We start from the raw sequence: 14,488 nt of genomic DNA on the forward strand, positions 1-14,488 counted from the left end.
CAGGTTTGCCAGTGTTCTGTAGATTCTGTTTATCCTTTCAAAGAACCAATATTTAGCAGCATTGCTTTTTTCCATAGTTTTCTTATTTTCCCTCTCCTGAATCTCAGCCCTCATTTTTTTTCTTTTGCTATTAGTAGGATTGTCCTGCTGACTCTGCTCTAGTTGTTGTAAATTTTGTGCCAGCATATCAATCATGAGTCTCTCTTCCTTTCTCAGGTGTGCATGTATTGCTATGAAACTTCTTCTGATGACTGCCTTTGCTGTGTCCCATAAGTTTTGGTACGTTGTGTGCTCATTCTCGTTTGTGTCTAGAAATTTCCTAATTTCATCTGTGTTCTGTGCCAGTACGCACTCCCTTTGCAATAGAGAGCTATTCATCCTCCAATTGTTTGCTCTTGTTTTCTTCGTCTTTTTGTGAGTTCCAGTCTTATGGCACAGTGGTCAGAGAGAGGTCTGTATGATATCAGTGTGCTTAAATTTATGTAGATTCGCCTTATGCTCCAGCATGTGGTCTATCTTTGAATATGTGCCATGTGAGCTTGAAAAGAGTGAAATTTTTTGTATTTGCATGAAAAGCTGTAAATATCTATCAGGTCAAATTGTCTAATTGTAATGTTTAGATTTCTAGTCTCCTTGTTGAGTAAGACTGTAACTCTTTATGGAGGTAGAAAGCCTCCTCTTTCTCCCGTGGAGCAGTTGATGGTTTTGAACTGCTGAACTTGCTGTTAGCAGTCCCTTGAGTAACCACAAGATGAAACAAATTTAAGTAAATTAGGCAGGCAGGCTCAAAAATGAGGAGGGATCAACAGATTAAGGACTAAGTGATTGAGGTGAGGTATCCTTTTATTTGGGATCTATGTCACCTGCTAAGGCAGCCTTACTTTCCTTTAGTCGTTCAGTCTTTTCTAGTAGGTGTGGAGGGTGGGCTTTTACCTCTCTTGAGGAATTAATGTAACCATGCGGCAAGAGGTTTTTCAGTTGTACAGCCCCCACCTTCTTTGGGTAAGAGATGGTCTAGAACTAGCTGATGATCCATGACCATGTTTACAAGGTAATCTAAGGAGGACTACAAGACCATAAGGTTTGTCCTGCATCCTCTACAGTTTCTTAGAGGATTTTAAACGAGGCTTTTCTTCTTTTTTGTAATGTATGGGCACAAATGTACTATTCCTCTGGTTAAGCCACTACTTCTTAGGGTGACGATTGCTAGGGGCTACCAAGGTGAGGTGTGCTGGTTTCTCCTTCCGTAGCTAGTTAGTGGGTTAAGAGAAGGTGTCAGGGTTTGAAAGAGATGGGTGCTCTATTCAACCTGATTACCTGCCAATTGAGCAATACCCTTGCACAGTGCCACTCTCTGGACAATTCAGGGTTGTAAAGGAGTCATCACGACTCCACAGGGAAATGAAGCCATGCCAAGGAGGGGCATGTAGCACATTTGAATTGAATCAGCCCACTTCTGCAAGGTTTTTTTATGGCATAAATTTGTGACTTGCTGTGATATAGGTCTTCTGTAAGGAGAAAAGGTAAAAACAACTCAAAAAGTAGGGTTTGTGGAGTTGTTTGAATCCTTAACTTCTCCCCCAAAGCAAAGCATCAGTTGCAAAGGCACAAGTATCATTCCGTGCACCACCATAAGTTATCTTACCGCAAATAAAAAGCAATTAAACGTTAGCAAGCCACAGTAAAAACACTGAAGTGTTAGGGTCCTCAGAGGATGTATCATTTCTTAGCAGGAAATTTGAAATCTATTGCAGGTTCACAAATGTAGGCACTTCTGTGGTCTTGGGTTTCATCTTCAAGTCCATTTAGGTTAAAAGATTTGATTCTAGAATTAGGAATCCAAGTGGCAATCCCTTTGAGCTTAATATCAAATGAAGTTTCCACAATAACTTGGTAAGGGTCTTTGCATTGCTCAGATAAATTGTCCTCTGGGAACCTTTCTTCCCCAATAAAAAAAATTTTTATTGGTGGCTCATACAACTCTTATCACAATCCATACATACATCAATTATGTCTTAACACATTTGTATATTCGTTGCCCTCATCATTCTCAAAACATTTGCTCTCCACTTAAGTCCCTGGAATCAGCTCCTCATTTTTACCCTCATCCTCCCTTACTCCCCCCTCCATCATGAACCCTTGATAATTTATACATTATTTTTTGTCATACGTCTCCCTTTTGTCCGACGTCTCACTTCACCCACTTTTCTGTTGTCCATCCTCCAGGGAGGAGGTTATATATAGATCCTTGTAATTGGTTTCCCCTTTCCACTCTACCCTCCCAGTGTGATTACTCTCACCACTGGTCCTGAAGGAATCATCTGTCCTGGATTCCCTGCGTTTCCATTTCCGATCTGTACCAGTGTACATCCTCTGGTCTTGCTGGATTTGTAGGTAGAAATGGGATCATGATAGTGGTTGGGTGGAAAGGGGGCAGGGAGGAAGCATTTAGGAACTAGAGGAAAGTTGTATGTTTCATTGTTGCTACACTGCACCCTGACTGGCTCGTCTCCTCCCCCTCCTCCCTGCAACCCTTCTCTAAAGGGAATAGAAATTTATTTCCTATTGAGCCCTTGGTGTCAGCTCCTCTCAAACATCCCCCCCCAACCTAATGACTTTTAAGTATTAAGAAAATATACATAGAAAAGTTTATTATTTCATACAGTTAATGCTTAAATAGTAACAATAAAAAGGTACACAAAACTAGATTATAAGAGTTTTAAAATATTAATGAAAAATTTAAATAATACCTGACAGAATAATAAAAATTAAGACATTTCCATATTGCGTCTTCATTGGGGTCCTCATTTGTCATATTCTTCACTTTTCTCTGAGCACCATTGGCTGTGATTTATCTTTAATCATCTTTTCACTGTAGGAGTTCGATCCCTTCTGTTGGAGGTAGGCCAGTTAGACAGGGTTTTTGTGTTTGATATACTAGGAATAGGCTACTTCTCATTCTGAACATATTATGTTCATCTTTGAAAATCTTACAGCAATTGCTCTGACAGTATTTGTAACTCTTTGAACATTTTCAAGAATTGCATAATTCACTTAGTATCTCATAGGAATTGGGGATGTAACACAAAGTTGAAATGATTTTATCACTCTGGTTGTTTGGCACTCTTTCTCTTTATGTTATATGTCTGTTTACTGAAGTTATAAATGCAAAGGAACAAAAATGTAGTATTTCATAAAAAGTATGAGTTTTATGAAACAAATTAGTAAATATTACAAGTATAGTTTTGTCTAGTTTTTTTCTACCTGTAGATTGAGTGAGCATTACTGCAGGTGCTTGGAACATGCTGTTGTGCAGATGAACATTGAAAAAGAGTAAGGGATGTACATTTGCATTTCCACACTGGGTTATTGCCCAGCTGCCCACCTCACAGAGAACCTGGTTAGAAATGGCATTTTAACAACTAGTTCGCCGAACTCAACAGAAAATTAGGTATTGGTTCTGCAGAACTGGTGAGAACTCGCTGAATCCCACCACTGCTCTTAAGGCTTCTTGGATCAGTTTTAAATTTATTATTAACTTAAAGCAATGGCTTAGTTTAGGAGTAGTTAACATATGAGGGGTACCACCAAAAACACTGGAATTTTTTTTTCAAAGCTATGTGTTTAAATTTTTTTTACAAAACAACCTTATCACCTTCAAAGTACTTTTCATTACACGTAATACATTTGTCAAATCTGGGATTCCAGTCTTGGAAACATTTTTCAAACTCATCTGTAGTGATGGCTGACAGCACCTCCCTCGTTTTTTCCTTCACCTCTTCTATGTCGTCAAATTGCCCTTTAATGCCCTTCTTCCATCACAGAAACAAAAAAGTCACATGGAGCAAGGCAAGTGAGTAAGGTGCATGGGGCAAGAGAGGCATGCTGTTTTTTTGCCAAAAACTGGTGCACTGAGATGGCTGCGTGAGCAGGTGTATTGTTTTGGTGGCAAAACCAGTCCCACATCTGCCACAAATTGGGCCTTTTTTGTCACACAGAACCTCTAAATAGAAAAATTAACAGTCTGACCTGGTAGAATGAACTCCAAATACACTACCAAGTCGGTATTTTCATCCATTGGGGAATTTTATGGATACAGACTACAAGAACAAGTTTTGGTCAACTGACAATTCACCTTTTTTTGAAACGAGAAAACCACTTATATACTTCACTTTTTTCCATAGTGTTGCCCGTGTAAGCTCTGTTCAACATCACAACAATTTCTGCGGCAGTTTTTCCTGAGCAGGAAACAAAATTTCACAGCCGTATGCTATTCTCTTAAATTGATCATTACAAAAAATGAGGTTTGAGCTAAACTGCTTTTATGAAATAATTCATTGTGACCAGAGAGAACCTCCCCAGGCAATGCCACTGGGTGTACTAACTCAGAGCAAGTTGCTTGCCTAGCAGGGAAAATGTGTTCTGTGAAAGGTCTACTCTGCCCAGCACAATTATGTTTTTTGCGGGGGTACCCCCTTGCGTCTGAAGTTATAAAGACCCTGCCATCTTGCATTTGATATGGGTTTAGTTTTAAATCTTCCTTTGGGACTGTCCTAATTTAAGATCATTTTATTGGGGGTTCTTACAGCTCTTGTTACAATCCATGCATCAATTGTATCCGACATATTTGTGTGTATATTGCCATCATTCTTTCTAGACATTTACTTTCTATATTGGGATCAGCTCCTCTTTTATTCCCTCCCTCTCGCCCCATCCCTTGATAACATTTGTAGAATGACCTTAAAAGGGAATCCTTTCCATAGTAGGTAGTTTCATGAAAAGCTTTAACAACTTTCTAAAGTGTTTATTCAGGCACATATAATGTTCCATTTCAATTGATCATTAATCCTTTCCCTTCATATTCAATTTCCTGCCATAGATAAGTAAGTGCTTCTAGTGCTTCATCAGCTTGTTGATTTCAGTCAGTATTCCATCAGTTCCTGAAGCCTTGGTTTTGCCTAATGCTTTCAGTGCAACTGGAACTGCACTGAAGTCAGCTACTTGCCACCTGAGTGAAAGAGGTCAACATCTGTACCCATTCCAAAGAAAGGTGACCCAACCGAATGCTCGAATTATAGAACAATATCATTGATATCGCATGCAAGTAGAATTTTGCTGACGATTATCCAACAACTGCTGCAGCAGTACATTGACATGGAACTTTCCAGAGATTCAGGTTGGATTCTGAATAGGACGTGGAGCAAGGGATATTATTTGGTGATGTCAGATGGATCTTGGCTGAAAGCTGAGAATACCAAAAAGATGTTTACTTGTCTTTTATTGACTATGCCAAGGCATTGACTGTGTGTATCGTAACTAACTATGGATAGCCTTGAGAAGAATGGGGGTTCATGAGCACTGCATTGTGTTCATGCACAACTTGCACATGGATCAAGAGGCAGTTGTCTGAACAGAACCATGGAATAGTTTGTGGTTTAAAATCAGGAAATGAAAAAAGTAAAATAAAATAAAATTTGGAAAGGTGTGTGTCAGTGTCACATCCTCTCACCATACTTAGCATATATACTTGAGTATAAGCTGAGTTTTCCAGCACATTTGTAATGCAGTTTTGTGGTAAAATTAGATGCCTCCTGATAAAACATACAGCTTTCCTCTGGTTCTTTAATGCTCCCCCCCCCACCCCCACCTCCCACTATCATGACCTTAATTCTACCTTACAAATCTGGCTAGACCTGAGCATGACATGGGGCTGGAAACACAGGGATATTGAGAGTAGCCATACCAGGAGGGTAAGGGGCGGGTGAGGTAGAAGGGGGGAACCAATCACAACCTATAACCCCCTCCAGGGGGATGGACCGAGTTATGGGGATGGTGGGGAGATACCAGACAGTGCAAGACATGAAAAAATAATAATTTGTAAATTATCAAGGGTTCATGAGGGAGGGAGGGGAAAAATGAGGAGCTGATACCAAGGGCTCAAGTAGAAAGAAAATGCTTTGAAAACAATGATGGCACTGTATGTACAAATATGCTTGAGACAATGGATGGATTGTGATAAGAGTTGTACGAGCTCCAATAAAATGATTTTTTAAAAATTAGGTGCCTCGGCTGATATTCTGGTCGGCTTATACTCGAGTATATACGGTATTCAATCTTTATGGTGAGCAAATAATCAAGAGATGCTGGCTTGTATGAAGAAGAATGTGGCATTAAGATTGTGCTTGCTGAAAGTGAAGGGGACTTGAAGCACTTGCTGATGAAGAACAACAATTGCAGCTTTCAGTGTGGATTGCAACTCAATGTAAGGAAGACCCAAATCCTCACAACTGGACCATGATAAATGGAGACGAGTTTGAGGTTGTCAAGGATTTTGTCTTTCTTAGATCCACAATCAATGCTCTTGGAAGCAGCAGTCAAGAGATCAGACGATGTGTTGCACTGGGGAAATCTGCTGGCACAGACCTCTTTAGAATATTGAAAAACAAGGATAATTTGAAGACTAAGGTGCCCCTGACCCAAGCCATGGTATTTTCTGTTGCCTCATATGTATATGAAAGTTGGAAATTGAATAAGACAGACCAAAGAAGAATTGATGCATTTGAATTGTGCTGGATAAGAATATTGAAATTACTATGGACTCCTAAACAATTGTCTTGGAAGAAATAAGGTCGGAGTGCTCTTTCGAAGAAACGATAGTGACTTCATCTTACATATTTTGGATATATTGTCAGGAGAGACCAGTTCCTGTAGAAGGACATCTTGTTTGGTAAAGGAGCAGCAAAAAAGAGCAAGACCCCTCAATGAGATGGATTGACATGGAGGCTGCAACAGTGGGTTCAAGCATAGGAACCTTTGTGAGGATGGAGCAGGACCATGCAGTGGTTTGTTCTGGTGTGCAGAGGGTCGCTATGGGCCGGTACTGACTCGATAGCACCTAACAAACGAACAAAGAAGACATCATCTTCAAAACGTTTTCCTTTCCTCTCCCCGCCCCCCACCCTCCCATGTATTTAGATGCAATACCCTCTATCCTAGGGTGGGAACACCATTGCTCTTGGCGGTTCTGTCCCCCTAGCAGCTGTCTTATCACCTGTTTGGTCAGCTCTGTGGTTTTGCATTGATTCCAGAGAATCTGTCCTTTGGCGGCTTTTGCTGTGGGTCGCTGCTGCTTCTTTAGGCTCATACACTGCTTCGAGGAGTTCTGAGCTGTAATGTGGAATTTGGGGCTGTCAGCATTCTCTTCCGCTCCATGTGGAAGCACGGGTATGTGAAATTCAATATGAAAAATTCAGTCAGTGTACGTATTTACATGCTTCTCCCAGTTGCACAGCTGGGCTACAAGTCACTGCTGCTTGCGTTAGGCTGACAGCTTCACACTCTGCCTTCAAACTCCCTGTTCTACAGAACGATTCTCTCCAGCGAACCACTCTTGCTCTGCCTTACCCAATAGGGTTTCTTTTGATCAGTTGTCTCGGTGCAGTTTTGTTCCCATTATGCTGCCTCAGAAAGGTACAGGTGGGTGGCTGGGTTTAAGGTATGACAAGCTTTAAGGATTAGATCAGCAGTGTCTGATTTAAGTTCTGTGAGCACAGTGCTGTATTTCTGGCCTGCCCTGGGGTGGAGGTGCCCCACACACAGGGAATCACTTTTTCTCATGTCTCTTTAGGACAGCAATTCTCATCTTGTGGGTCGGGACCCCTTTGGGGGTTGAACGACCCTTTCACAGAGGCCACCCAATTCATCGCAGTAGAAAATTACAGTTATGAAGTAGCAATGAAAATATTTTTGTGGTTGGGGGTCGCCACAACATGAGGAACTGTGTGAAAGGATTGCGGCAGGAGGAAAGTTGAGGACCACTGCTTTAGAGAAAGGGCAGTGAAATTCAAGGGATCTGCCCTGACCTCTCTCATTAAAGAACACTCCTCAAGTTCTGTCCTTATCTACTATTATGGTTAATGTTATTTTCTCTAAATGCACAGTTTGATCACTAGGTCGCTTACTTGTAAGGGAACTGGGCATTCAGGGACAGTGACAAGAGTGTGACAGGCCATATCTCATAGGAAAGGGGGAATGGGAAGATTCTCACCCTAGCCCTTCCATGGATCCCTTGGATGGTGTAGTCATGACTGGAGTGTAGGCTGAGGTTTTGAGTTAAGCTGGAGAAAGCAGATCTTGTCTAGTAATATTTCAATCTCCTTACCTCTCACATTAAGTATTAATCAAGGGTTCCACATCGAGGTGATGATTTTCTGTTTTAGGATACTGAGAACACACTTATCTTATTCTCCACTGGCCTCTCTTTTTACAGTACCTACACTGATCAGGGTCTGTAGGCACAGGTGTTTGGGTGGTCTAAGTCCAGGTCCAGGTCTCCTGGAACTAACAGATTGACCTTGAGGCAGGTCATGGAGTACTGCCAACAATCAGGCCTTTTCCCTCTTGTCCTTGACTGTCACATCTTTGCTGTTAGAAATTTAAAGGATTGTTTGTATACCAGGTGTGAATGTGGAGTCTGGGACCCCATTCCTGGTTCTGTAATTTTTTCCTAACCTCTACTGCAATTAAAGTTATTGCGTGCATAGTTATCACAGCCCTACTACACACTATAGCTGGAGCACAGTGGGCCTGTTAAGAGCATGGACCAATGAATCTGAAAAGTAATTGTATCTTTTTCTTGTTTTAAGGAACAAAACCTTGACTGAATTCCCTGGAGTGGCTGATCTGTTGGGGCAAGTGGAATGGTCCCTCACAGTACAAGCTTCTGGTGTTTTTCTGTTGCACCCTTTTTGCTTTCTGCCCTTCACACTTTTTATGAGAATGGCTTCTGAGAAAACAGCAGAGAGGCCACGCCTGACCTCTGGCTACACAAAAGAGGAGTCTCTCTCCACACGAGCCCAACACTGATTGCCACAGGCAGAGGTCGGACGTGCTCCCACCGTGCATCTTTCTTTACCCTCTTCTGTACACCATTCTACTTTATTGCTAGGTTGGATATTTCATCGCAGTGGCCACACAGAACTAACCAGACAGTCCTCACAATTATGAGACCTTATTAGAGCAGTTATTAGCTTACCACAAGCCAGGATCAGGAAACGTTAGGCCAGCTACCATCCCATGCCTCACCAAAGAGAAGCAGTCCCGGCCATCACAGTGGAGTTCATTAATGAAATGTTTGACCAGTGTGATGGTCTAAGTATCCAAATGGCCCATGGCAGAAAAAAGGGTTCCTCATCCCTGCATTAGGCATCTAGTCATTGTTCCACAGCAGTACCTCTCCTCAGCCAACAGCCAAATCTCTCTCTTTCTGATCCCCAGACTCTGCCTTCATGCACTGCCTCACCATCTAATGGTCTCCATGCTTCTCTTCTGCTGTTTACATGTCTCTTCTGCCTCGGTCTCTGGTCTGGTCTTAGCATGGTATGGCCTCTTCTGCTTCCACCATTTCAGGCAGGGATTTCGAATGTGCTTTGCTGGTGGCTCTTCCTTGATGGTCCAGGAAATTCTCTCTTCCTGTTTCTGAGGTGACTCATTCTTATAGCCTGGGGAATGGCAAAACGGAGCAATCTCCAAGTCCACTATACCTTATTAGCACAGTCCTATTCAGTCAGTCATTTGGTAGGACTCATAGAGAAATGGATAAAAGAACCATATTAAGAAATTACACTTCATCACAACTTTTTTTGAGGAATTTTCTTTAGGGACCCTCTTTTTCCCTGTGTTGGCTTCATTGATTGATTCTGACAAGGTATCAATAACCTCATTTTACAAGTGAGGAAAGCAGAGGTTGTCTCATTTGCTTAGTAAATGGTAAAGGTCATACCAGGCAAACTTGTTTCAAAAGCAAATGTGAAGTCTAGTACAAGCCTAGTGTCTGGAACATTTCTGTTTACCAGAACAAAAGAAGCAAATGGAGGAAGATGCCGAGTATCCAGAAGGTAACAGCAAGCTCAGGAGCCAAGTGAGGAGAGGCCAAACACAAGTCCCACTGTGGGTGTGGACAGGTGCCAGGGCACACAGGGCACGGTCCCAAGAGCTGCAGGGTTCTGCTTGCTGTTTCTGCCAACTGTGATGCTATCTCCACAGGTTGGCGCATCTTCTTTGTTCCCCCTGGATAGTGATGTGAGAACGCCTGTCTCTAGGAGCCTTTCTATCTGAACTGTAGGCCTACTGAGTGTTATAAGGGAATTGTGTTTTCTTCTGTCTCTGGTCAAGCAGCCTCCCTTCATTCTCCCCTACCGTGTCTCAAATCCATGCACTGAAAACCACATTCCAGGGACCTATGGTTCTAGGGTAGAGAGTAGGCACTGTGGAACAGGCAGACGAGAAACGACCTCGGCAGCTTCTGGATTTTTCTAAGATTTTGTTTTGTTTGGGAAGAGCCTTGTTTGTTCATTGTTTGGCATTTTTTAATGCTGAAGAGCTGAGTGGTGTGCATTAAGGTCTGCTGAGAGACGGGGGAGGTTGTGTGTCAATAGCTGATGCAGCCGGGATTTCTCCCTTCAAGGTAATAGCAAGTCCCTCATACATTTCCCCCCGCCCCCCACAACAGTAGGAGCCACAATTTGAGGAAGGTCCCATCTAGGAGTATGACATTGGATTTTATAGGGGTCAGGTAGCGGGACCCCATTGACTCACCTCAATTCTTATTCTGCTTTCCCATTGGCCCCTATTCTTGAATCCTGGCTAGTCCTTGTGTGTTAGGCTGGGTTGTCTAGGGGAAGAACTTTATATCAAGAAACAATCTTATATCAAGGAGGTTATAAAGCTTCCAAGAGGCTGTGCTTATATCTTACTGTCAACCTCACCTTGTGTAAAGGATACGAGGTGTGGAGAGGGGATGGAAGACATGAGGAATGGGCGGAGTCACACTCAGCGTCGTTTCCTGCTGGGGGCTCTGGAGGAGCTTCAAAGGGGCGTGCCCCCAAAGAGATCTATGATCTGTTAAGGTCCTTGACCACAGGGCCTGGGTGCCAGGGACCTAGTTCACTTTTATATCTTGTTGTTTTAGATAAAGCAAGGATACTGAAGAATTTGAAAAGCCCTGGCCTTTCCCTAGAGAGTTTCAAGCCCCCAAAAGAAAAAGCTTTTTTGGTAACATGCCTAGATGATGTATCAGTTAGGAGATAATGAGGCTGCCCAGGTTGTCTAGAGAAAGAGGGGGTGCTAGACCAAAAAAACCTACCATTTTCCTTTTTAAGAAAATCATTTTATTGGGTGCTTATACAACTCTTATCACAATCCATACATACATCCAATGTGTCAGGCACATTTGTTGCCATCATCATTTTTCTCTTGTTTTGCCATCATCATTATCAAAACATTTTTTCTATTTATGCCCTTGGTATCAGCTTCTCATTTTTTCCCCGTCCATCCCCACCCTCACTCCCTCATGAACCCTTGATAATTTATAAATTATTATTATTTTGTCATGTCTTACACAGTCCAATGTCTCCCTTCACTCACTTTCCTGTTGTCCGTCCCCTGGGAGGGGGAGAAGCACCATTTTTCATCATGATAAGATCAAACCGGAGTCTTGTCCAGGCAAGAAGATGAGTGGCCACCAGAATCCCTTGCAATTCTTTATCTTCTTAGCCTCACAGTAAAAATCTGGCTAGATCCCTGAGGCTAGAGGACTCACTAGAAAATGTTCTTCTCTTATTTTTAGCTTGAAACGATCTGTTATCTACAATTTGAAATCTTTCCCTAGCTGACAACTGTTAGGTATGGTTAGTATAAAACTATTTTCTTTGTCTGAGACTGGCTTTCTCCAGTATTTCTGTCTTGACTTTGCAAACTAGGTTGCTATTTCTTTGAGCTCTTTCTGACCTTTAAAAATGTTTCTGTCCTTTTGCCCAAGATTGAGAATATTGTGAGTCTGAAGTGGAGAAGAGAACATTGGGTTAACTGTTTGAAAAGAGATTTGTTGACGGTATTCTTGGATACAGGGAAAAGCAGTGGAGGCTCCTTAATTTCTGAAAAACGTTGCCTTGCCCCTTTTCCCAATATGGCAACCGCTAGGCTGCAACATGTGGATCACCTGCAAGAGGACAACCATCAGGACGCCACATGTGTTTCTGCCCAAGGCTAAATAAGTCCGCACTTTGGAATTCTTTCTGATTTTAAAAACATTTTCTGGGTTCTTCCCTCCTCTCTTAACAAATAGCTTTTATGTTTTTAGTGGGACAGCCATCTAAAGAATGCACTATTCATTTTCATTGGTATAACTCTCTAAAAACTCACTGCTATCGATTTGGTTTAAATCATAACAACCCCATAGGATAGGGTAGAACTGCCTCTGTGAGTTTCTGAGATTGTAACTCTCTACAGGAGTGGAAAACCCCATCTTTCTCCCATGGAGTGGGTGATGGTTTCAAACTGCTGACCTTTAGGTTAGTAGCCTGAGGCATAACCACTCTACCATGAAGAATCCTCAATTGGTATAACAAGGCCTTGTAAAATAAAATGTAGAGGAAATACAAGTTTTACTTCAGGATGATAATTAAGCATGTGTGCATAGGCATGCTTTCCTTAAGAGTTCAACTTTGATTTTATAACATGCAGATAATTTATGAATCAAATGGTTTTAATATTTTAAGGAACATGTGAAATATAGATAGATAGATAGATAGATAGATAGATAGATAGATAGATAGATAGATAGATAGATAGAGTCTGGAGCTACTGGTGTGATTTATATGTGGTGCAGGACAAACCTAAAGAAAGGTAGACTCCTAGACAAGTCCCTCCCACGTGGTTTGTCACTGCCACAGAGGGAGCCACCCACGTAAGACAGAAAGGCAAGGTTGTACAACAGGACAGCAAGTGGAGCAAAGATTTAACAAGCAAAGGATTCAGTCATAAAGTAGATCCCCTCACAATTTGAGAAAGACCCTATTAGGGGACAACTGGATTTAAATGGGTGAGGTGACAGGACCCCATTGACTTGCCTTAGTCCCTGTGCTGCTTTTCCCATTAGCTCTTATTCTTGCGTCCTGGTTAGTCTTTTCTTCCCAGTGCAATGATTGGTCTCTTAATCCACAGTGGTTTATATTCTTTGTTGTCATTTGGGCAGTGTGAGATGGGTCATCCAGACTTCTAGCTTACCCTGACAGAGAGGAATGGGGGAGCAAGTTATAAACCGGTTTTATTCTTTTTTGTCTTTGTCATCTCTGAACCCAAGCCCAGATCAGTGGATTGGACAAGATACTCTCCTGGGGTCACTCCCAGATTCCATGACCCTGTTTTGTATTGCAGTTGGCATGTGGCAGGATTTCCCGTCGACAGAGAAGAAACAGAAGTGAGAGCTTTAATCAATGCCTCCTGTGTGGAGTGGGATGCGTGTGAACCCTCCTTGCTGTCTTGGGGCAGCAGCCCCTCCTCTTGGCTTGCTGTACATGTAGAAGGTGACTTCATTCTCTGCTTTCCCTAAGAGGCCTCCGTTGAAGATTACAGAAAAACTGGGAGACATCTCTTCCATACAAGGGAGTTTCGGAAAATTTGTGGGAAACGGAATGACAAGATAATGGAATTTTTGTTACAGTAATACTGGATTTTGCCTTCCACAGTTTGGTTGCCCAGTTGCATCTTGTTTCTGTAGTTCTAGGTTACTCTAGATTACGTTGGAACTTGGAGGGGAAAGGGCTGTGCTTCCTTTACCTGGTTACATGCAAAGATCCAGTGACCTCAGTGACGATTTCACATTGTGAATAGATTTGATTCTGCAAATCGCACAAATTTCTGTGTTTGGCTTGATAGTTTCTTTGTCGGATTTATTGAGCAGGAAATACTAGGCTTTTTCCTAGTAATTGCCAGGCAAGGTCTTCTTTGGTTCTCTTTCTCACTTTGTGCCGGCTGAGCCTTGCCCTGTTGTTTTGCATTGGGGTTTGGGGTTTGACTCTAAGCTCTCTCAATCACCCTTGCCTACCACCTCAGGTCCCTGAGGGAAGACAAACAAAACAAAACAGACATATTGCCATTGAGTTGATTCTTACTTAGCTACCTTCCAAGACAGTATAGAACTGCTCCTTTGGGTTTCTGAAGCCTCACCTTTCTCCCACTGAGTGACTGGTGGATTCAAACTGCTTACCTGTGTCACTGCCAATCGTGTAAAAGCATGTGGTTTCCCCTCAGGAGCCAGCATTGTGCAGTTGGGAAAGTATTGGGCTGCTCTTCCCAAGGTCAGCGGTTTAAACCCACCAGCCACTCCTTGGGAGTAAAATGGAACTATCTGCTCCCATAAAGGTTAAAGTTCCAAAACCCCAGAGAAAATCATGATGAGTGAGAATTGACTTGAGGTCAGTGGATTTGGGTTTTGGTTTGGTTTGGTGTTTCACTCAGGAAAGTCCCTACGTAAGCGGAGAAGTGTGATTTTGGCCAGGTGGCCAAAGACAGCCGGTCCTTGTTGATGCCAGAAGTGGGCCATGTTCCACACCTGCTAAAAAGGCAATAAATCAGCAAAGCCAAAAAGAGTTGGAGCAGATCTTAAATTTTTCATGTGCTTCTGACTCTTCTCAGCAAACGTAAACAC

At 42.3% G+C, this 14,488-nt stretch overlaps 1 protein-coding gene across 4 annotated transcripts in view; it reads left to right on the forward strand.

The window, feature by feature from the left end:
• Positions 1–14,488, forward strand: part of CCM2 (CCM2 scaffold protein) — a 97,446-nt gene that overhangs the window by 41,391 nt on the left and 41,567 nt on the right. The window lies entirely within an intron of this gene.

Source organism: Tenrec ecaudatus, chromosome 9 (assembly GCF_050624435.1).
Source record: "Tenrec ecaudatus isolate mTenEca1 chromosome 9, mTenEca1.hap1, whole genome shotgun sequence".
Lineage (NCBI taxonomy): Eukaryota > Metazoa > Chordata > Mammalia > Afrosoricida > Tenrecidae > Tenrec > Tenrec ecaudatus.